Source organism: Chiloscyllium plagiosum, unplaced genomic scaffold, assembly GCF_037043375.1.
Source record: "Chiloscyllium plagiosum isolate Xiang-an unplaced genomic scaffold, Cpla_swu_hap1 HiC_scaffold_10, whole genome shotgun sequence".
NCBI classification, from domain to species: Eukaryota; Metazoa; Chordata; class Chondrichthyes; order Orectolobiformes; family Hemiscylliidae; genus Chiloscyllium; species Chiloscyllium plagiosum.
In genome coordinates, this window is record NW_028270148.1 from 40,428,499 (window position 1) to 40,453,727 (window position 25,229).

The 25,229-nt window shown below is 42.2% G+C and overlaps 1 long non-coding RNA gene across 1 annotated transcript in view; it reads right to left on the reverse strand.

Moving 5' to 3' along the window:
* LOC122552768 (uncharacterized) overlaps positions 1 to 25,229 on the reverse strand; it is a 144,987-nt gene that overhangs the window by 41,763 nt on the left and 77,995 nt on the right. The window contains exons 4-7 of the long non-coding RNA XR_015758422.1: positions 20,552 to 20,907; positions 18,198 to 18,730; positions 13,588 to 13,743; positions 10,358 to 10,484 (exon numbers count right to left, since the gene is read on the reverse strand). This is a non-coding gene — a long non-coding RNA (uncharacterized LOC122552768). The remainder of the gene's footprint in view (positions 1 to 10,357; positions 10,485 to 13,587; positions 13,744 to 18,197; positions 18,731 to 20,551; positions 20,908 to 25,229) is intronic.

Below are 25,229 nucleotides of genomic sequence, written 5' to 3' on the forward strand. Positions count from 1 at the left end.
ATGTAATCTAATCTAATGTAATCTAATTTAATTGCTCACCCACCCAGCCATGCCCCCTGATCCCAGAACAATATTATGAACAACTGGAAAGGCCAATTAAAACATTGCCAGAGTCATACCAGACAAGAGCCATCTCCCAGTCAAGAGATGCAGTTAATAGTGATTTAACCTGATGGTCACCCCACCTCAGGCGAAGGGACTGATTGAGAAAGAGAGTCGTTCATGATGCTTACTGATCAATTAATGGTCGCTTAAAGAATACTTCTCCATTATTATTTCATAGGAGGCTGGCTGAGGCCAGTTGTAGGTCAGAAACTCAGCAGCTGACATTGTTCGAGTGAGTGGGTGGCATTGGGTTAGAGTGCCACATTAATGGGCCCCCTATATTGATTAGATGTTCCCTGAAGCTCAGACATCCTGTTTCCTCTACCCCATGCCCTGGTCACCACGGCAGCAATCCTCTTCGTGCCGACATCCCTGGGACCAGATTGGCAGGCCTCAATGACAACTTTATCCCAATTACCTTGCACCCAGCTCCAGCAGCAAACATTGTGCGGTGATGGTATTGTTCCCTGTCATGCTGTGTTACTATGGAGCTGCTGGCCTTCCAATTGACTGTTGAAGGTAAGACTGTCTCCCCAAAACTTTAGTCTCAAGGTTATTATGGAAGTTAACTTGCTACAAGGTCATGGGTTTGAGCAGGAAAAGAAAATCAGGAGAAAGTGAGGACTGCAGATGCTGGAGAGTCTGAGTCAAAAGGTGTGGTGCTGGAAAAGCACAGCAGGTCAGGCAGCATCCAAAGAATAGATGATTAGTCCACTTCTGCACACACCTATGGCACTTGACATAAAATCCAGTCCAATGTTAGTGGAATTACATGAATAAAAATTATTATTTTAAAAGTTGTTGAGCTTTACAAATGTTTAAATGCCTATTAACTTTCTTGTTGTCCAACGAAGGGGCTTGATAACACTTAATAAATTAGAGTCAAAAAGTGTGGTACTGGAAAAGCACAGCAGGTCAGGCAGCATCCATGGAGCAAGGGAGTTGACATTTTGGGCATAAGCCTTTCATTAGGAATGTGGGTGGGGGGAGGCGGGAATTGCCCAAGGGGGCTGAGAGATAAATGGGAAGGGTGAGGTTGAGGGGAAGGTAGCTTGGAAGGCGATAGTTAGATGAAGATGGGGGGGTGATGGTGTTAAGTTGGAGAGGAAGGTAGAGCAGATAGGTGGGAAGGAAGATGGACAGGTAGAACAAGTAATGAGGACGGTGCCGAGTTGGAGGGTTGGATCTGGGATAAGGTGGGGGAAGGGGAGATGAGGAAACAGGTGAAATCGACATTGATGTCATGTGATTGGAGGGTCCCAAGGTGGAAGATGAGACGGTCCTCCCCAAGACATTGGGTGGCTTAGATTTGGAGGAGGCCCAGGACTCCACCCTCCGCTCTGTCCTACCACCATCATCTCCCACCTTCATCTACCTATCACCTTTCAAGCTACCTTCCCACCAGCTCCACCTCCCATCCCATTTATCTCTCAATCCCCTTACACCCACCCACATTCCTGATGAAGGGCTTATGCCCAAAACACCGACTCTCCTGCTCCTCAGATGCTGTCTGACCTGTTGTACTTTCCCGGCACTACACATTTTGACTCTCCAGCACCTGCAGTACACACTTTCTCCTAGTCATTATCAATTCATACATTCCAACTGCCTCCCTGTCCTTGCCTAAGTGGCCATTGTCATCTGTGACACAAACAGCAAGAATAAACTGACAGTGCCAACATCTGAAGTAATACCACAGGCTGCTACACCCGATTATCTACATCTAAAGCTTTCTACTGGGAAAGTGAAGTATTGAAAACATGGGACATAATCTAGCTAGTGTCTTCATTTCCTTAGCGTGACACAGTGGTTAGCACTGCTGCCTCACAGCATCAGAGATCCAGGTTAAATTCCTGCCTCAGGCAACTCTCTGTGTGGAGTTTACACATTCTCCCCATGTCTGCATAGGTTTCCTTTGGGTGCTCCTGTTTCCTCCCACAGTCCAAAAATGAGCTGGTTAGGTGAATTGGCCAAGCTAAATTGCCTGTAGTGTTAGGTGAAGGGATAAATGTAGGGGAATGGGTCTGGGTGGGTTGCGCTTCAGCGGGTCGGTGTGGACTTGTTGGGCTGAAGGGTCTGTTTCCACACTGTAAGTAATCTAAAAAAAAACTGAAATCTAATTCAGAATTGTCAATAGAAAATCATTCCTCCTTCCATAATGTCAATGATTTTGGCCTGTCATTTATCTCCAAATAACAAATTCTCAAACCAGTCATTGTTCTTGATTTGGCACAGTAGCTGGGGTGGCACGGTAGTTCAGTGGTTGGCACTGCTGCCTCACAGCACCAGGGACCCGGGTTTGATCCTAGTCTCCCCGTGTCTGCGTGGGTTTCCTCCCATAGTCCAAAGATGTGCAGGTCAGGTGAATTGGCCAAGCTAAATTGTCCACAGTGTTAGGTACATTAGTCAGAGGGAAATGGGTCTGGGTGGGGTTACTCTTCGGAGGGTCGGTGTGGACTTGTTGGGCCAAAGGGCCTGTTTCCACACTGTAAGGAATCTAATCTTAAAAAAAATGTTGATAATCATGTGACATCAGATGTACGTAACTGGTTTTAAACATCAATTTGACAAATCTTGATACAGTTGCAGCCACAGAGAAAACTGCATTAGTGACTCATTATCTGGAGTCATTGGAATTCATCAGGCTAATAGATCTGAAACGTTACCTGTCTCACGCTATGCAGATGTTGCCTCACCTGAACAGCTGAGCAATTTCAGCTTTTTTTTTAATTTCAGATTTCAAAGATCTTCAGAGAATATTCCTGAGAAAAACTGCATTCAATTAATCTATGTCTAGTGAGTTTAGGCACTGTTGGAAGGAGGCAAGGCAGAAGTGCCATATGTTAGAATTAACAATTAAAACAACGCAAGAGTGCTAATGAATCTACCAAGGTCTTTCCAGCCAGAAACATCTGGCTTGTTGGGGCATTCTTTTTCACTCCTATCACATGTATCTGCATATAAAAGTTCAGATATATATGATTTGGCTCAAATGATCTATGCTGATGCTTGTCTTGCACATGAATCTTGTACCAGATGTCTGTGCATCAAACCCCATCAGGATAACTGATAATCACTGTTCGCTTGTCTCTTTATCTAGATTCGCCTAAATGAATCTGAAGTCAAGTGGGATGAATTCCAAACCCTTTCTTTATCCCATTAATTAGCAAACTGATGAGTACTGAAGGCGCTGCCTAACTAAGTATACAATGACTGAGTTTTCCACAGATGTTTGGTTCTTTTCCAACCTTCCACTGCCAGGACAAAATCTTGGAGGCAGACAATGAATTGGAAAATTAGATGGCGTGTATATTGGGCAGTCAATCTGCAATCATCCACGTTCTGCTTGTAGATGTTTTCTCATCAATGTCTTCAGAGATTTTAGCACACACCTTTGGAGCAGGTCAGACCTGAAACTTATTCTCCTGGCCCAGAGGTACGAACATTATCACTGAGCCCATACAAGTGCTCTACAGTTCCACTGTGGAGCAGGAGACAGGACAGCAAGGAAAATGATGCTAAGAGCCCGTACGTCTGTCTGCCGCCTGTGTCCCCACCCTGTGAGTGACTTTCCCTCAAATGCAGAGAGACTTGAACGGGCTGAGGATTGGAAAATGAAGTTAACAGCCTCATTAATTGGACATGGTCAGGCTGTTAATGAACCTGTGAAGAGCTCTCCTCCTGACTTCCCAAGGTTTTAATGGGGGGCAGGTAACTATCAGGAGCTCTTGGAAGCTGATCTGCTGCAACTCAATGAGTAATAAAGTGTGACTTTACACTGTAATAAACTAATGCACAGCAATGACATTTTAGTAACCAATGTTTCCCTACCCCACCTCGGGTCTCAACTCTTCATTGACCCATACTACTTTGAAGATGAAGACCTGCCTCTGTTGTTAAAGTCACACACAGACAGCTCCAGATGTAGCCAGAACATGGCTCAATTCACACCTCCCCTGCCTCTCCCAGCTACCAGTTAGGCTGTAGGTCCAACTGTAGGGTCATTAAGACCCCAAACCCTGTAAAACATCCCCATCCCCACCCTGATAGGCTGGGAGTGCTGGCCTGAATGTGATCTGGTAACCATCCTACCTTTCCAATGTCCACCTCAAATTAAAAGATCCTGTCTACATCCCGTCTTTTATCTCACTGCTCTTTGTAAAACCAGTGTCAGTAACTGAGACAATGACAATAGTTATCCTAAACCATGAAACTGGCTACGGCAATGTCCAGCAATAGCAAATGCTGCCATTTATGTGCAAGTCCAAAAAAATTTTTCTGTATCCTGGAAGATCTGCTAGTTATTTATTTAAATGGATAATACTTTGAGTGATTTAACAGTGGACAAAGGAACTGCTTACAATGCAGCACACATTCTTTTGATTATATGGCATGGTGACTCAGTGGTTAGCAATGCTGCCTCACAGCACCAGGGGACTTGGGTTTGATCCCATCCTCGGGCAACTGTCTGAGTGAAGTTTGCACATTCTCGCCGTGTCTGCATGGGTTTCCTCTGGGTGCTCCAGTTTCCTCCCACAATCCAAAGATGTGCAGGTTAGGTGAATTGGCCATGCCAAATTGCCCATTGTGTGTTGGGTGCATTAGTCAGGGGTAGGGGAATGGGTCTGGGTGGGCTACTCTTCAGAGGGTCAGTGTGGATTTGTTGGGCTAATGGTCTGTTTCCATACTGTAGGGAATCTAATCTAAAGAATACATTTCAGACTGGTATATCAAAATTTACATTGGACATAGATACTCCTGGGCACTTTTCCAGGAAGGAAATGATTTCATCCTTACACTTATTTTTAATATTTATCTTTCATTATTGAGAAGAAAGTCCCTTGGCAAACATTAGGGAACAGAAATTTGTTCCCTTCCCTGTGACAGGTTTTGTGGTGGGGAGATTGGCAAATGGATGCTCCACCATCTTCTGGGCATTATCTCAGTTAAGGCTGCCGTGGTAAAGCTTGTGATGATTTTCTCACCCTGTTGCTCATTGGCAGTCTCAGCCATCTCATCCGGACCTATAGAAGCTCATAATACTACATCAATTGTATTAACAGCAATGAAGAGGAAGCTTGCCAAGCAGGGAGCATGATAAGTAACTATGTGTTACATGGACTTCTAGAAAGGCACCGTATCCTCCTTCAGAGGCACTCTATACCTGGTCAAAGGAACTGGCATTTTAAGAGTTAGCCTGCTGAGAGTCAGCTCCTTGTTCTTACAGCTAACTGCCTACCTAGCCATCTCCTCAGACATTCACCCCAGATGTCCTTCCCACCATTGCTTACCTCTGGCCTAGGATGCAGCAATGGTCTGAGGCTCAGGTACGTGTTTATCAGCAGCACCCACTGCTTCACCAGTGATGCTGCGATTCAATAAAGCGGGCAGCCTAATGGATTGGCTCTGAAGAGTGCCACTTCTCTCCTGGGGGGGGGGGGGGGGGGGGCCTTCATTCCAGGGGAATATTCACTGCTGGCCAAGCAGGACCTTGACTGGCATGTGATTTGGCAAACTTTCCCAAAGGGCTTTAGCCATCTCTACACTTGGCACCAAGATTCTCATTGACATTGTTAAGAGACTTTCCCTGAACTCTATCGATTTCTTCAATTCTTCATATCTCTGCCCAGACTATGCTATTTGTATCCTGTGGGAAGCAACTCTGTGTCATCATTGTAAAGTTATTCCAGGGTCCTAAATCCTTTACATAACATCCTTTATAGAGAGAGAGAGATGGAAGACAAGATGATGTCACCAGCAAATGCCATATTACAATCAGTGAGGGAACCGAAGGCCTTATCAGAAATATGTACCCTTATTTTGTTCACAGTGCGCAAATCTACAGCTGCAGACATTCCAGCCCTCACGCACGCAAGCACTATCTGCAGTGATGCCATCAGAAATAAGAAAGATGCTGCTTACTTCTTTGAATGAACATTGCAATTTAAAGATTACGTGGAAAATGTCAACATCACTATAGTGTTTACCCAGCTGTAAGGTACAAATTTTTGGTTTTCAAATTTGATGTAACAAGCTCTCTTTAAATTCTTGATCAAAATCTCAACGTAATTCATCTCATTAGTGCACCCATTCAAGCATGTTGATGAAGGACTTACTATCGGCTTGTTAATGCGCATATATATCTTGGTTCCTTGTCCTGCAGTTATTCAATTGCAGCCTTTTGATATCATCAAGAATTAAAATTCTGTCAGAACTTCTGCATGTGTCGACTACTTACATTTCTCACTAAATTACAAAGATTTCTCCTTTTAAATTTGAAGTATCTATTTTTGCATTCTTTATGAATAAAGATTAACATAGATCTGTGTAGCAACGAGACAGAACATCATAATCAGGCCAAACCTTTATGCTTAGACTTGACTTGGGGAATTGTGCTAAACTCTGAATAAGAGAGGCAGAATCTTATAGGTTCTGAGAAAGAAACTGGAACAGAAGATAAATGGGACTAAGTGATTAGCCTTTCAAAAAGGCTAGCATAGGTACAATGAACTGAATGACCTTTTTCTAGGTCAGAAGGCAAATGATGACAATGACACAAAGAGTCTGCAGAGGAACATAGGCAGGTTAAGTACGTGGGCAAAATCTTGACAGATGGGAATGTGAGAAAATGTGAGATTATGCACCTTGGCACGAAGAATGTGGGGGAGCTGAATATTATTTAAATGGAGAAAGATTGCAGTAAGTTACAGAACAGAGGGGTGTGGGAGTTCTCATCCACGGATCACAAAAAGCTAGCATCCAAGTTCAGCAGTAACAGGAAAGGCAAATGGTATGTTGACCCTTAATACAAATGGAATGAAGTATGATGAAGTTCTTTTTCAGGTTGGCGACCCGTGACCTGTGGGGTTTCGCAGGGATCAGTGCTGGGACTACAACTGCCTACAATATATATGAATGACTTGCAGGAAGGAAGTGAATGTACTGAGGTTAAGTTTGCAGACAACACTAAAGTAAGCGGAAAGGCAAGTTGTGAGATGGATACAAGCAATTTACAGAGATTGACAGTTTAAGTAAGTGACAAATGCAGTATAATGTGGAAAATGAGAAGCTCATTTTGCAAGGGAGAGTCAAAAGACCAGAATATTATTTAAATGAAAAGGAAATCTACAGAAAGCTGCTACACAAAGGGACTTGAGGGTTACTTATACGTGAAACAAAGAAAGCCAGCACAGTGCAGCAGGTAATCAGGAAGATGGATGGAATGTCTACCCTTGTTTCAAGAGCCTTGGAGTATAAGAGTAGAAATGAGACCACACCTGGTGTACTGTGAGCAGTTTAGGTCCCTTTGTTAAGAAAGCTATCATTTCATTAGAGGTAGGTTAACTAGGATGTTCCTTGGTATAGAGGAATATCTTATGAGCAAAGACTATATAAGTTAAGATTCTACTCACTTAGAAGATTGAGAGATGATCTCATTGACTCATCTTGATTCTTAAGTGGCATCACAGGATTAATGCTGGGAGGATGTTTCCCCTCGTGAGAGAGTCAAGGACCAGAAGGCATAGTCTCAGAATAATGAGGCACCAATTTAAGGCTGAGATGAGGTGGAATTTATTCTCTCAGAAGGTTGTGAGTCTTTGGAACTGTTTGCCATAAAGACACACTTGTTTCTATTTAAGGGTGGGTCAAATAGATTCTTGATGATTGTAGGAATCGGGGTGATGGGGAAAGGGCAGGAAAGTGGACCTGAGAAACGTTGAATGATCCTTTGAATGGCAGATCAGGTTCAAAGGGCCTTCATATGGTCTTAAGGTCTTATAAAAATAGGGAACTTTTGCTAAAGCACTAGCTGTACCACAGTTGAATGCAGTAAACAGTTGTGGGCACCTTATCTTAGGCAAGATATACTGCCATTGGACGTAGACCAGAAAAGGTTCTCGAGGTTGATACTAAGTTTGTAAGGTCTGTCCTATGAGAAAAGCGTAAGTAGATAGGGCCTGTACATAATGGAATAAAGAAGAATAAAACGCAATCTTATTGAAAGAAAGAAGATTCTTATTGGACTTGACAGGGTCAAGTCAGAAAGATTGTTTCCACTTGTGGGAGAATCTATGAGCAGAGAGCCTAATCTCAGAATAAGGGGTTGCACGTTTAAGACCATTGAAGGAACTTCTTCTCAGTGAGGCTGGGCCATTAAGCATATTCACTGCAGAGATCGGCAGATTTTTAATCAAATTACTCAGTGTGATTCTTAAAAAATGCTGTTCAGTTGGTTAGAAATTCGACACACCTGAACACACCGACTTTTCAATCGGTGCGCTGCTTATTGTGCAGCATAGATGTTTAAGGAGGATTTATTTAACACAGTCAAGATGTTAATTTGGGATATTTTATGACAAATTAATTTCTATTAAATTTTAGGGAGCTTGTTCCCAGGGAAATTTTGGGGGGCTATTGCAGAATGACCCTTTCGATGCTTTTCTTTAAAGTAAACATCTGAACGCAGAAGTTGGTAGGTTTCTAAAACACACAGTCAAACCTCCTCCAGCCACTTAGAAGTAACAGGCATCATAACAAATATAATTGCCATGATTTACAAAATCATTTTAAAAAGACTTGCTAATTTTTCAGAGTGGAAAATGTGTTGCTGGAAAAGCGCAGCAGGGCAGGCAGCATCCAAGGAACAGGAGAATCGACGTTTCGGGCATAAACCCTTCTTCAAAACCAAGTTAAACATTCCAGTGATTCTTTAGGCCATATTTATGTACTCTAACTGACTTAAACAATTACAATAATCAACTTGTGCAATGCCTTTGTTTCATTTATGTCTAGTTGTGCTTTTTACAAAGCAGGTTTATTTAATCAATAAATGCTAATGACCACTGGAGGGTTTGCTTGGGGGAGTTCCTGTGTCACAGAGTACAGGGTATCTGAATCAACATGCACTTAATTACAATGACAAGGTTGTTGAACCGCCCGAGTTAATAAGTATATTTACTGATATTAACTGAGTTTCTCTCCACTGTCCACTGATCTCTGATTACACATTGGAATAAAAACTCCCACCTCCTGACCTCAGTACAGGTTTGAGCTATGAAACTATAGATTCTTATCAAGCTGGTTGAAACAGGCTAAGATGAGTACCTTTGACCTCTTCTGACGAAGGAGACAATATCAGTGCAGGGACTTACTTAGGGAAGATAAAAAAGCAAGCAGATTTTATTTACTTCAGATCAATTATACAGATGTTACATGAGAAATAAAGCCTCAAGATAACTGTACAAGTATACTATCTACAATTAGTATTAACGACAACATAGGTGAAGATTATTTGGTGCATTGTACTTACACTGGACCTTAGAAGGGAAAGTCATGCTTAGTCTCACTCCCTCACGTTTTATCCATAATCCTTACACTAAGTTTTCTCTCCAATTCCCTTTTAATATCTTTTATTGAATCAACCACTTTCCAAGTAGAGAATGCTAGATCCGAGCAACTCCCTTCAACCCACCACTTTCTGCCAATCATTTTAAATTCATGGTCTCTGAATTTAACCCAACTCACCAGAGAGAGCAGGGTTTTTTTACAGTATTCTGGTTAAAAAATCTCATCATTTTGAAAGCCTTGATTCAGTCGCCTCTTAACCAGCTCTGCTATAAGGACAACAGTAGTAACATTTTAAAAAAATTTTCCTGGATAACATCCTGATAATTCCTCTCAAAAGCTTTACATTTTGTCTGAAATGTGATGTGGAGATTTATCCACAATGTTCCAGCTAGCCAGTAAAGGACAATGTTTTAGAATGATTATTTTGCTTTTATATTCTATAGCTTTACTTGTGAATCTGAGTAACCAACTTTCCACTTTGACCACCTTTTTACCTTGCTCTGCCAACATTAGGGATTTGTATATACAGGTAATCAAGTCTCTCTGTTTATTTACACCTTTCTGAATCTACTTCTAGCACTCTTGTCTTCCTGGAGTTTGTGCTTGAGTAACTAGTAGCACTTCCTGCACACATGGTTATCCATAATGCATGAAATGTCTAGATGTTCCTACCTAGCACAGCATGAAAGAGAACTACACTGATCTAGTGAATCCACTAGTCTCTAAATCATTGAAACACTGGCAAAATACTGACTTCTGAGATACTGACCTATAAAACTTAAGCGACTGATCTCTGAGTAACTTACGTCTAAACATTTGAAATATTAAAATAATAGTAAAAGGTTAAGTCATCACATGTTGCATTTTCCCATTAGACAGAGATGACTGGTAGTAGTCTCCATACCTCAGGCAAGGGGCAAGGTTGAGAAGGAGAGTCCTTCATGGTAATTTCCGTTGGAATGGGAAATCACTCTGACAGCATCACTCTGCATTGCAAACCAGGCATCCATCCAACTGAGCTAACCAACACCCTGAAAATAATTTTTTAAAAAACAATAATGGTGTTACCTGAAATCACCGGAATTGCTAAATATCAATCTAGAATAGAATGGGAAGTTAGTTTCAAGTGAATTGCTAACAACAGCTAAAAACAGCAATTCAATGAAGCATTATAACAAATGTACCAATCCATTCCCTCGGCTGTGCCACCACTTTTGAATTTCTTTCCCAATGTTCCTTGCTCAGCTTTCACTCTGAATTACTGAGATGAGCCCTCTCGCTGGCTCTCCCATATCGCACTGACCAGCCACTTCTCCCAATTCAATCTTTTGGCCAATTTCATTACTTCTTGTCAAACTGTCTCTTTCCATTCTCACTAATTGTCTACATTTCACTGATTCTCTCTGCTTTCACTGACACATTCTGTTCCCATTGACTCTTGCTCTCTGCTCCCATTGACTCTCACTTGTACAGTAGGTTATCATCGACTCTCATTAACACTCTTTTCTCATGGACATGTTTCTCAATGGCACTGCTGGTCTCTCAGACTCTCTCAACTCTCACTGACACTGTCTGTACTCTTGTGAATGATATAAAGTGGCTGGAAGAAATATAAGAAGAACACTCAGCTTCTTTGCTTTGTTATTGAAGGCCTTTGAGCCACTATATAAAGGCTGAGTATAATCCTGTCTTTGCCAGGCAACATTTCAGCCACAAGTGGAAAATGTTGCTCAGGAGGTCAATGTCAAGAGCTTAGCGTCCAAGATATGGCTACACTATGGAAAAAAATACAGCTCAATTACTCACCACAGCTGTGAACATAAGAATTGTGCCTTAAGAACCTGTGCCAATTACTCTCCCTTCACAGTGAAACCACCTTCTTCCCCTCCATCTCCTCCTTCCTCCAATTAGTTCATCACACAGCCCTTTATTTCCCTCCTGCACAGAAACCCTGCATCTCTTACTCCCTGTTGTAAGCATCACATCCCTTCGACAGGAGCAAAACTTTTTAACTATTGCAGGCACGTTTTCTCAAGACCTTACATACTTTTTTTTCCATGCAGGAGAAGGTTGTGCACAGCATACAGGAGGAAGTGATAACTGGAGCAGGCTGAGGCCAGTTTCAATCAATGTTTGACCTCTGGTACAGGCCATTATAGGGTGCAGGAGAATCACGGTCGTAGTGAGTGACAATGCTGGAGCAGCTGTCACAAAGGAGTCAAGAACTCTGACTTGCAGAACTTAAATACATTAATGGAGTGATCAGCTGCCTGAATATAATAATGGTGTCTGCAATGCTGAGATTCTGTTGGCAGCTCCCACTGGTGCTATTGGAGGCTCAGATGGCTGTCAACTTGATTCTTGGAGCTCGGCTGTCAGCAGAGCCTTCCAGAGCTCCAAAGACCCTGATTACATGCAGAGCTATGGCCTTGCTAAGACACAATCTCAATAGAGAGGTCAGAGCTCCCAATGAATGGCACCTGCTGTATTCTCCCAGGATGAAAACATGTTCTGCTCCTCTGCCACACACCCTGCCAGTCTCCTTGTGAATGCCACAGAGCCAGAATGTCTCTGCGTTACACTAAGACACTACATTCTGCAGCCAGACTCTCAGGACTGAGAACTGATGTGAAACTGGATTGTGTGATGAACTAATTGGAGAAAGGAGGAGATGGAGGGGAAGAAGATGGTTCCACTGTGATGGGAGAGTAATTGAGCCTGCCCATTATGTCTATCCAGCATGTTCATATGGACATTCAGTGGCTTTCTGCCTCCCAGGCTCGAGCCGCATGGACATGTTTTATAATAACATGAATGGAGGCAAATGAGCTCACACAGTAGGGCTTGTACATGAGTGATTCTTACTTATTTGGTAAGTGGTATAGGTGTTGTTCCAGAGATAAAGAACTATAGTGACTTCCCTGATACAATAATACATAGCAAAGTGGAGATGTCACTGATGTCAGTGGCTCTAGTCTGGAAGGAACTCATTAAAATAGCAATAATGTAGCCAGTAATTGTGGGGCAGCATGGTGGGTCAGTGGTTAGCACTGCTGCCTCACAACACCAGGGACCTAGGTTCGATTACAGCCTCGGGTGACTGTCTGTGTGGAGTTTGCACATTCTCCCAGTGTCTGTGTGGGTTTCCTCCGGGTGCTCCGATTTCCTCCCACAGTCCAAAGATGTGCAGGTCAGATGAATTGGCCATGTAAAATTGCCCATAGGATGTGTTAGTTAGGGGTAAATGTAGGGTAATAAGTTTGGGTGGGATACTCTTTAGAGGGTTGGTGTGCACTTATTGGGCCAAAGCACCTGTCTCCACACTGTAGGGATTCTATGATCTATAGGGATTCTAATTAATTGATAACAAAGAGCAGCACGGTGGCTCAGCGGTTAGCTCTGCTGCCTCACGGTACCAGGGACGCAGGTTCGACTCCAGGCTTGGGTGACTGCATGGAGTTTGCACATTCTCCCCGTGATTGTGTGGGTTTCCTTCGGGTATTCCAGTTTCCTCCCACGGTCCAAAGATGTGCAGGTTAGGTGGTTTGAGCATGCTAAGTTGCCCTATAGTGTCCGGGGACATGCGGGCCAAATGGACATGGGTAGGGTGGGGGTCTGGGTCTGGATGGGATGCTCTTTAGAGAATGAGTGCAAACTTGATGGGCCAAATGGCCTCTATTTGCACTGTAGGGACTGTGTGCTGTCATTCCACCAGCTGCAGCTGATGACATAACTTAATGACGAACACCTCAGTAAAGCAAAGGTACCTCACACATAGCTGCTCCATGAGGTTCTGCAACTGCTGCCTGAAGACCCTTAGTGAGCATGGCATTCAAACCAACTGCTCCTGTCCTCGCCCTTATCCGCCAGTCCCAGCAGAATAAAAGAAAGCAGACAAAGTCAGTCCAAAACCATCAGAAGGTTTTTAGGAGATGGTACATACTTGTTTCAGAATACAGGAAATTAACAACTAAAATGCACAGATGTTAATGGCAGCCTCAAAGCATAAACAAGCCTGTATAGACTGTATGAACCCTTTTAATATAGCTGGTGTCAGTTAGGTCTTTGCAATCTATTAGCACGAGGAGTTAACACGATGAGGATGATCTTAAAGCAGACAAGATTTAAATATACCTGTAATGGGCATTTTCAATCTATCAGTAGCGTCTCCTGCTCCTCTGTTGATGAGTCAATGCAACATGCTGACCAGAGAAATGGAGTGCTTGTGTGAATATTTTGTATAAATGCATTCCCATTTTTGCATCAAACTTTTGAGTTCATGATCCAAAACTGTTGATATTTAGGAAGCAAAAGCATATTAAATTGGGAGAGAACAGGAAACACGTTTAATTTCATTTTAAAAACCGATCATGTTCTCAAACAAACCAGTGTTTTCATACAGGAATCATTTCTCAAAACCCTTTACCCAGTGTCAGCAGTTGACAACTTCAAATATTTGACCGCAGAATCACTTTAAGGTCTTTTGAAATTATGATCTATACATAACCACTGAGTTATCAAACTTATGGTTTACAGAGGAGGATAAATCTCTTTTTAAAGTCCTGGGGGTTAGTTAAGGTGACCTCAGAAAATTCATCAGAAGCCAAGTTTCTGGTATTGAGACTGCCTCTAATGCAATGAGGGGTATGTCGGGTTCCAAGAGATCAATTGTGTTAGGGGATTCTCTTGTTCGAGGTACAGACAGACGTTTCTGTGGCCAGCAGCAAAAAATCAGAATGGTGTGTTGCTTCCCTGGTGCCAGGCTCAAGGATGTCTCAGAGAGGGTTCGGAATGTTCTCACAGGGGAGAGGGGCCAGCAAGAGGTCATTGTCCACATTGGAACCAATGACATTGGAAGGGAAAAGCTTGAGATTCTGAAGGGAGATTACAGAGAGCTAGGCAGAAATTTAAAAAGGAGGTCCTCGAGAGTAGTAATATCTGGATTACTCCCAGTACTACGAGCTAGTGAGGGCAGGAATAGAAGGATAGAGCAGATGAATGCATGGCTGAGGAGCTGGTGCAGAGGAGAAGGATTCACGTTTTTGGATCATTGGAATCTCTTCTGGGGTAGAAGTGACCTGTACAAGAAGGATGGATTGCACCTGAATTGAAGGGGACTAATATACTGGCAGGGAGATTTGCTAGAGCTGTTCGGGAGGATTTAAAATAGTAAGGTGGGGGGTGGGACCCAGGGAGATAGTGAGGAAAGAGATCAATCTGAGACTGGTACAGTTGAGAAAAGAGAGTCAAACAGTCAGGGCAGGCAGGGACAAGATAGGACTAATAAATTATATTATTTCAATGCAAGGGGCCTAACAGGGAAGGTAGATGAACTCAGGGCATGGGTAGGAACATGGGACTGGGATATCATAGCAATTACAGAAACATGGCTCAGGGATGGGCAGGACTGGCAGCTTAATGTTCCAGGATACAAATGCTACAGGAAGGATAGAAAGGGAGGCAAGGGAGGAGGGGGAGTGGTGTTTTTGATAAGGGATAGCATTACAGCTGTGCTGAGGGAGGATATTCATCCAGGGAAGTTATTTGGGTGGAACTGAGAAATAAGAAAGGGATGATAACCTTATTGGGATTGTATTATAGACCCACTAATAGTCAGAGGGAAATTGAGAAACAAACTTGTAAGGAGATCTCAGCTATCTGTAAGAATAATAGGGTGGTCATGGTAGGGGATTTTAACTTTCCAAACATAGACTGGGAATACCATAGTGTTAAGGGTTTAGATGGAGAGGAACTTGTTAAGTGTGTACAAGACAATTTTCTGATTCAGTATGTGGATGTACCTACTAGAGAAGGTGCAAAGCTTGACCTACTCTTGGGAAATAAGGCAGGGCAGGTGACTGAGGTGTCAGTGGGGGAGCACTTTGGGGCCAGCGACCATAATTCTATTAGATTTAAAATAATCTAATTCTATTAGATTTAAAAGGATGGACCAGATCTAAAAGTTGAAGTTCTAAATTGAAGAAAGGTCAATTTTGATGGTATTAGGCAAGAACTTTCGAAATCTGATTGGGGGCAGATGTTCGCAGGTAAAGGGACGGCTGGAAAATGGGAAGCCTTCAGAAATGAGATAACAAGAATCCAGAGAAAGTGTATTCCTGTTAGGGTGAAAGGGAAGGCTGGTAGGTATAGGGAATGCTGGATGACTAAAGAAATTGAGGGTTTGGTTAAGAAAAAGAAGGAAGCATATGTCAGGTATAGACAGGATAGATTGAGTGAATCCTTGGAAGAGTATAAAGGCAGTAGGAGTATACATAAGTGGGAAATCAGGAGGGCAAAAAGGGGACATAAAATAGCTTTAGCAAATAAAATTAAGGAGAAACCAAAGAGTTTTTACAAATATATTAAGGACAAAAGGGTAACGAGGGAGAGAATAGGGCCCCTCAAAGATCAGCAAGGCGGCCTTTGTGTGGAGCCGCAGAAAATGGGGGAGATACTAAATGAGTATTTTGTATCAGTATTTGCTGTGGAAAGGATATGGAAGAGATAGACTGTAGGGAAATAGATGGTGACATCTTGCAAAATGTCCAGATTACAGAGGAGGAAGTGCTGGACGTCTTGAAATGGGTAAAGGTGGATAAATCCCCAGGACCTGATCAGGTGTACCTGAGAACTCTGTGGGAAGCTAGAGAAGTGATTTCTGGGCCTCTTGCTGAGATATTTGTATCATCCATAGTCACAGGTGAGGTGCCGGAAGACTGGAGGTTGGCAAACATGGTGCCACTGTTTAAGAAGGGTAGTAAAGACAAGCCAGCGAACTATAGACCAGTGAGCCTGACGTTGGTGGTGGACAAGTTGTTGAAGGTAATCCTGAGGGACAGGATGTACATGTATTTGGAAAGGCAAGAACTGATTAGGGATAGTCAGTATGGCTTTGTGCATGGGAAATCATGTCTCACAAACTTGATTGAGTTTTTTCAGGAAGTAACAAAGAGGATTGATGAGGGCAGAGTGGTAGATGTGATCTATGTGGACTTCAGTAAGGCGTTTGACATGGTTCCCCATGGGAGACTGAGTAGCAAGGTTAGATCTCACAGAATACAGGGAGAACTAGCCATTTGGATACAGAACTGGCTCAAAGGTAGAAGACAGAGGGTGGTGGTGGAGGATTGTTTTTCAGACTGGAGGCTTGTGACCAGTGGAGTGCCACAAGGATCGGTGCTAGATCCTATACTTTTTGTCATTTACATAAATGATTCGGATGCAAGCATAAGAGGTATAGTTAGTAAGTTTGCAGATGACACCAAAATTGGAGGTGTAGCAGACAGCAAAGAGGATTACCTCAGATTACAACAGGATCTTGACCAAATGGGCCAATGGGCTGAGAAGTGGCAGATGGAGTTTAATTCAGATGAATGCAAGGTGCTGAATTTTGTGAAAGCAAATCTTAGCAGGACTTATACACTTAATGGTAAGGTCCTAGGGAGTGTTGCTGAACAAAAAGACCTTGGAGTGCAGGTTCATAGCTCCTTGAAAGTGGAGTCACAGGTAGATAGGATAGTGAAGAAGGCATTTGGTATGCTTCTCAGCCCTTTGGCCCATCTGATCAAGATCCTGGTGTAATCTGAGGTAACCCTCTTCGCTGTCCACTACACCTTCAATTTTGGTGTCATCTGCAAACTCACTAATTGTACCTCTTATGCTCGCATCCAAATCATCTCTTTAAATGACAAAAAGTACAGGACCCAGCACCGATCCTTGAGGCACTCCACTGTTCACAGGCCTCCAGTCTGAAAAACAACCCTCCACCACCACCCTTTGTCTTCTACCTTCTACCATGGGGAACCTTGTTGAACGCCTTACTGAAGTCCATATAGATCACATCTATCGCTCTGCCCTCATCAGTCCTCTTTGTTACTTCCTCAAAAAACTCAATCAAGTTTGTGAGTCATGATTTCCCACGTACAAAGCCATGTTGACTATCCCTAATCATTCCTTGCCTTTCCAAAAAATGTACATCCTGTCACTTAGGATTCCCTACAACAACTTGCCCACCACCAACTTCAGGCTCACTGGTCTATAGTTCCCTGACTTGCCCTTACCACCTTTCTTAAACAGTGGCACCACATTAGCCAATTTCCAGTCTTCTGGCACCCCACCTGTGACTATTGATGATACAAATATCTCAGCAATATCGAGTTCACCAATTTTAGAGCTTGAGTACCTTTCCCCACACTTTCCTCCACCCCCACACACCATGCCTTAGCATCACATGGGCTGCTACCACACACTACCCATTGTCAGTCACTAATAGTCCCCATTAGCATCTATTCATCTTCCAAGGCTGATCACTAACCACTCCTTTGTCTGCCCAACTGTTCTCCCCTCTCTTCAGGCTCTATCTCCATCTAACGTTTACCCTTTCCTCCTCCTCCACCCCCCCCCCCCCCCCCCCACCCCCACCACCCTCCCAAACTTATCTTCCATACAAAAAACATCCTTTTCTGAGGTACCATCAGTTCTGAATAAGGGTCACTGGACCCACAACGTTTCCTCAGCATTCTCTCCACAGACCTGCTGAGATTTTTCAGCTATTTCTATTTTGGCTCAATTTGGAACATTTGGCTAAAGTTATTCCGCTGTTAGCCAGGCTTTGTTGCTGGTTTGTTTCACCAACAGGCAGCATTCAGGCTCCTGAGTCTGGGGCTTGTCCAATTTATCTGCTTTTCATTTTTATCTTCTTTTCTTGCTTTCTTTTGACTTTTTAAGCTTCTGCTTCTACTTACCTTTTGGGGAGCAGTCGGTCATGGCAGCCTCAGCAGTGACCAGATCAATGAGAAAGGCAGAAGGCGGTAGAATGGTGACTCTGTCAGGGTCCAGAGTGTGGTGAGCCAGCAGAATGCTGGAGGGCAGCAGCGAGGTGGCTGATGAACCAGGAGTGGGACTCTGGCTGATGGTGGAGGGGCGGTGGTTGGCGGAGGAGCGAGCACGGAATCCAGCATCAGCTGCTACATTGGCGGAGGTGACGTCAGTGAGGTAGGTCCAGCAGGCAAAGATGGCACCTGAGGAGTAGCGACTTCGATGTTGGTTGGGTTTGGCACTGGCGTTGGCAGTAGGATTATGAACTGTCTTTCGGCTATATCATTTTATTTTTATTTATTATTCTTAAACTATTCAAAATAGTGCCAGGCCATGGCAACAGTGGAAGCTTATCATTGTATTTCATTGTAAAATACACATGACAATAAAAATCTTTCATTCATTCAGTCTCATGATTGTCTGCACACAATGTCATAAATGGTGATTTGCCTTCATCCTGCTGAGATATAAGAACAGAAATCACCTGTTGTGGTGTTTAAGGGACACTGTAACAAACTGCATCTGACATCAATGATTACTATTTCAAAGACCCTGTCACAAAAGTTAGTGTAATTTACTAATTGCATCTTCCTTTGAAAATATAACTGTATGCTATAAATCCCACTTTGCGGATGAGGACCCATGCTGGAAAAAAGAAATAGCACTGATTATCTGAACCACATATCCCATTGTGTCTGTCTTCCTTCCTGGGAGCTCAGGACTGTTGAATTTATCCTGTTGAAATGAAGCCAGGAGAGAATGGTTGGTTCATAAGGACAGTCTGAGCTTTTATGCTGTCATCAGAAAATAACTTCAATAAGAACTTATATTTATGCAGTTTACACAATGCACATAAATATACTAATGTACCAATAACATGGAGCATTAGTATATTTATAAGCATGCAGGAAGACAGAAAGCAGGAACTAACAGACCAGTTAGTATGGGGAAGAAGTTCAAAAGTATTAGTAAAGATATTATGACAGGGCACTTAGGAACATTCAAGGTAATCAGTCAAAGTCAATACTGTCTTGTGAAAAGGAAGTCACTTTTAAACAATTTGCTGGTATTCCTTTTCAGAGGGTAAGAAAAACAGTAAAAACCCAGTAATGCTTGGAAATGAACATACTGATTGTACTGGATCTCCATCTTGAAGGATACAAGATGACTTGGATAATCGTGTCTCATTTATCAATTTACTCATTTTCTTTCTAGTTGGGAGAAACTGGCAGATATAATGTACTTCAATTTACAGAAGGCAGTTGAAAAAGTGTCACATCAAAGTGTATTTTGGAAAATAAAAGGCTTATGGAATATGGAGTGACATTTTATCATAGATAAAAGAGCGGCTGGCAAACAAAGAACAGAACAGACATAAATGGGTCATTTTCAAGTTAACAATATGGAGCAAGTGATGCTCCATGAGGATCTGTGATGGACTCTCAAGTATTTACACCTTATATAAGTGACTCGGATGAAGGAACCAAAAGTATAGTTGCTAAATTTGCTGATGACACAATGATAGCAGATAAGTAAGTTGTGAAGAGGATATAGGAACAATGCAACAGGATGGGTTAAATGAGTGGGCAAAGGTCTGTGAAATGCGATAAAATGTGGAAAAATTTGAAATCATCGACTCTGGCAGGAAGAATTTTTTTAATTGACAGATTATCAAAATAGTGAGAGATTGCAGAGCTTTGAGATATCGAAGGATTTGTGTGTTCTGAATCACAAATAGGTCAGTATGTAAGTACAGCAAATGATTAGGAAAACTAACAAAATGTTACTGTTTATTGCAAGGAGAACTGAATATAAAAGTATGAAGCTTTTGCTTCATTTTATACAGGGCACTGGTGAGACTATACCTGAGTATAGCATTGGTCTCCTTATTTAAGGAAGGATATACATGAATTGGAAGAAGTTCAGAGAAGGTTTATTAAACCAAGAATGGATGTGTTGCCCTTTGAAGACAGAGTGGATGAGGTAGGCTTGTATCCACTGGAGTTCACAAAAGTGAGAGATGGCTTGAAACATATAGAATCCTGATGGGTCTTGAAACGGTTGTCTATACTTTGGACGCTTTGATCAGTTCATGTATTGAAACCACTTTACCCAAGTGCTCTTGTTGGTGAGGCAGACAGAGGGACACAGAATTTAGTTTGCAGTTCATCTCAATTTTATTAACAAAATATTTCTTGTTAAAATCACTATGAAAGCATTTCCCACATACCCAAAAGAATCACTCTCTATCTCGCCCTATCCATTTAAGAAAGAGTATTACCTGCAATGATTCATGTGCTTGAGCTGGGCCATTGGAATTTCCTTCGTGTCTGACATAGGATTGGCTCTCTTCCATGAAGCTGGTTCTTGCAGGTCAGGTCAGGGCATATCCTCTCTCCTCTCACTCTCTCTCTGAGTGTCTCTCTCTTTCTACAAGTAGTTAGGGCTCTGCTGTTGGGCGAGGTCACATATTCGCTGAGTCTTCACTGAGTCCCCACTGAGGGGGCTAATGTCCAGGTGTGTCCCTCCTCATACTGAAACCTTCCAGAATGTTCTGTGGCCTTTGGTCAATGGGATTATGAGCTGGGTTCAAATCATCCAGTGGGGTCGCACCAACACTCTTCACTGTCGCCGTGCCTGGAGGTGTAAAGTGCAAAACGTCAGGCAGCCAAGGTACCAGAATGTCTGATCCATTTCTCCAATGCACAACACTTGGGCTAATTGAAACTGGTTCCCCTTGAATCTCTGTAACCTCTTTGATCTTGGTTTTTCACTGTTTGCTGCAGCCACTTGCTGCCGACTACTGTTTAGTTTGGGCCAATTTTCTGTCAGGCCTGACTTTTCCATCTATGGGTCAATTTAGAGTGTCCAATTTTGAGCCTGTGGTCACTTGACCACAAAAGACTGGATGGGGAGAGGATGTTTACCTTTGTGGGAGAATCTGGGACAAGGGGTCACTGTTTAAATATGAGTTACCATCTATTTAAGATAGATATAAGGAGGGGTTTTTTTCTCACAGAGGCTGGTGAGTCTTTGGAATTTTCTTTCTGAAAAGGGGGTGAAAGCCGTCCCTGTGAATATTTCTGAAGCAGAGATAGATGGATTCTTGATAAGCAAAAAGGTAAACAGAGGGACTAATTTAAGTGGGAGTAGTAAAGTTTGGGAAACTGGTCAGCATGAGTGATTCTACAACAAAACATAAGGTACTTCATTGAAATGTTTTAAAATAAATTGTGACACTGAGCCACAAATGGAGGTATTGGGTCAGATGACCAACAGCTTGGTCAAAGATAGGTTTGCTTCCTCTGTATGATGCTTTCTTTGCTGTGTTGTTCTTTTTGTACACTGGGGAACATAGACTGAATAAAACATGCAGAAAGACCAATATTGCTTTGTTATTACTGATCTTAGTGAAAAATAAACTGATTTAAGATTAAATTTAATCACTTCAGTCTTTCTACATTGTGATCAAGATTTCCTGTTGCCATTACACTTCTGGTATCTATTTCATTTTACTGTTGTTCACTGATTTGCTTTCTCTCAATCTGTTTTTCCTTTGAAAAATTAAGGAGTTTGCATTGACATTGAGGCAGTACTAGGCACACCTTCCTGCCTGCCAGTTTTTTGCAAAAATGTAGATATACACAAACAATAGAAAAATATTGACGGAAACAGGCTCTTCCATCATGTTCAAAGTTGCGTTTTGAAGTGAATTTAGGAAAACTATCTCAAGTTTTGATTCTATAGGCATCTTTAAAAGCCAATTTTTTTGAAGCAAAACTAGCATTGGGACTGGCATAAAGTCAACCCCTTTCTCCCACTATTATTTTACTGTGTGAAGGTCTAGGTGCTATATTTGAAGAAGATTTACTTAGTTCCTGTGAGCCAAGAATATCAGTCTGGCTATTGCCCTGGAGACTTTTGACACTTTCTTATCCCTATGGAAAGCATACAGCCGCTACCATCAACAATCATGTCTCTGAGCAGACAACAAGTGACCCCATGGTTCAATCAATGTTTGCCTGCAGGATCTCCTCAAGGCTGTGCACGCACTGTGGGAGGTTCTCTTTCCTAGGGGTGGCAGGCTAATAAGGTGGTTTGGACAGAGGTCGCAGCAGAAGTTAACAGCCATGGGTTAAAAACAGAAACCAGGAAGAGAAACAATGAAAGATCCCCTGCACTCCTCAATGGCAAATGGTAGCTGTTAGTCACTGAAAGGTGATGTTGATAAGAGCTTCAAGTAATATCAATGTATGAATGGAAAGGATTGCTAGACAAGGGTTTGAGTTGCAGACTTTAGCAATGGATGGAACATGTGGACTAAATTTGTAGGAGCCACTTCATGATGTGATTGTTTTCATGAGTTTCCCATGTGTGAAACAGTTAATAGGGAAGGCTCTGGAGCTGTCATGGTGCTCATGCACATAGAGTGAATGTGCACTTGATCAGATGACACTCAATCTTTCTGTGTGCCTGCATGAGGAAAGGGTTCATAACCACAGGGAGTGCTTTAAAATGAGTCAAAGTGTTGCAAACATCAGGATATTAACTTGATGAAAGGAGGCTTTGGGTCTGATTAGGTAGGATCGGAAATGATTGTGTGCAGATGGAGAGGCTGGAATTTCAAGACTTGCGAAGGTTTTGAATGAGGATGTCTCCAGTCTGGAGTCAACTGGTCACGTAAGAGTAATACCTGAAGCATCGATGATGTGTAAAACATTAAAAATCACACAACACCAGGTTATAATGCAGCAAGTTTATTTGGAAGTATGTATCTGTGGACTATTACCTGGTGTTGTGTGATTTTTAACTTTGTCCACCCCAGTCCAACACTTGCACTTCCACATGATAAGTACAACTGTGAACTAAATTTTTATGTTGCCCATGACAGGTCCTCGCAACACGATAAAGAGAGAGAAGCAGCTTTCCACTAGACCACCTTCACCACTGCCTCCATGCTGAGAGTGAAGAGATATGCCATTCAGTGGGTGGATCATTATTTCATTCCTCTGAAGCCCAACCAGCACAGGGACAGTCACCTTAGTGGCTATATGCTCTAGATTAGGCTGGTGGTCACAATCCAATGAGCACATCACTGACATGCCACAGCAGCTGATAGAGGAATGAAGAGCCAATGTCCATGATAGTCTGAACACTTTTGGAGACCGGACTTTGCCGAGCCCCATGTTTCAGACACGCATCTGAAATTGGCCACAACAAACAGATGCAGAGACAGGCAGGAAACCCTCTGACTGATATCCCTGAGGCTACACACAAACTTGAGTGAAAGGTGGAGGAGTTTATTAAAGTTCTACCTGCTCCAGCGATGCAACCACAATGCACACAACGCTCCAGTTGAGATCTAACAAACATCTTCTATAGGTTCAACATTACCTCCTTTGCTCTTGTGCTCCATGAACTTGGTCACAAAGCCCAAGATACTGCATGCTTTAGTAAATGTTCTCTCTAACTGTCATGCCACCTTCAATGACCTACCCTCTTAAGTATTGTTGTCCTTATTTCATCAGATCAACAGACCTCAGACATTCAATGCCTTATCCTTTTTGATGTCAAGAATAGCCAATATAGGTCAAAAATTTTTTTTATTACCTATTCTAAAATTAATCCCTGCAGAGAAAAATCCATTCTGCTGTCTTACCAGAAGTGTGTGCATGTGAGTGTGTGTTCTGGATTCTTCATGTTTTTATTAAATTATGTGCATTAACCAATTCTGTATCTTAATTGAATGGGTTCTGATTCATAACAATTGCAAGCTTATTGAAGAAACCTGGCTGATGTATTTTCCATTCTAAGTCTAAAATAAAGAAAGCCTAAAATTAGCCATATCAGAACACGTGTCTAATATTTTTATTTTATTTTGAATGTGATCCGAAGGCTTGTTAATTATATTTGGATGTTTGCCTGAATCATTATATTTGGACAATACTGGGTTTACATATCACTATACAAATTAGGTGTTCTTATTTAGTATCTGATGCCTCAGTTAATATTAGGATGGACAAAAACACTTAGATGGACAATCAAATGGATCCCCCCACTCCTCACCAGTCCTTGGTGTTCCTTCATTCACTACAATAACCTTAGCCTTCCATTAGCAGTATCTGTGGTCCCGAAGCTACATCATCCATAATAGGTCACAAAAGTATCTGCATCTTTGCTGATCCTCATTGCAAACACAGTGGTGGCAAATGATACCATGATAACTTCAACAGCATCTCTAAGACACAGATATCTCACTAACCCACCAATCCGAGCAGCGTAGGTATTGACACATAGGCAGATATTTCAACTGTGGATAACATCAGAGTCAAACATTATCCTGTCCTCATTCAACATCCAAACACAAATACTTCCAGCAAAGAACTCTGGACACTGATTCGCATGTTTGTCTCGTAAACATAGATTATTAATTGACAGGATAAGTCCTTGGTCTCTGCAATGATACAATTACCACATAATCCTTGTTCCAAAAGAAAATCCTTCCCATCTAGTGTCTGTATGAATGTATGACTACTGATATTCCTTCTCCTGACCTAGCGATACCGTCACCTCTTGTTTGTTTCAGGTCAACTCATGTAAAACAGTTAGCTGATCAACTTGGATCTTTCCTGAGAGCATTCAACAATTGAATTTGATTGAAGGTCAGGAAAGCTCCCATTTTAGACAGAATAACACCAGCATATTGAATAATACAACAAAACACCAGAGGGTTCGCGCACCAGAGGGTTTAATCTTGAAGGTTTGGCAACTTGACGGCAAATGGTAAAAAAAAATAGTCTGCCTTGCCAGGTTAAAATACCATCATGCTTTTCTGTGACATTGCAGAAGCCAATGCCTAAAATGCTGGTCAGATTTTGTTTGTGTCAGGAATTAGCTTTCTGATTTTATGTGAATGCGAAAGAATCATTTCAGAAACGGGCCGATGCTGTCAGTTGAAA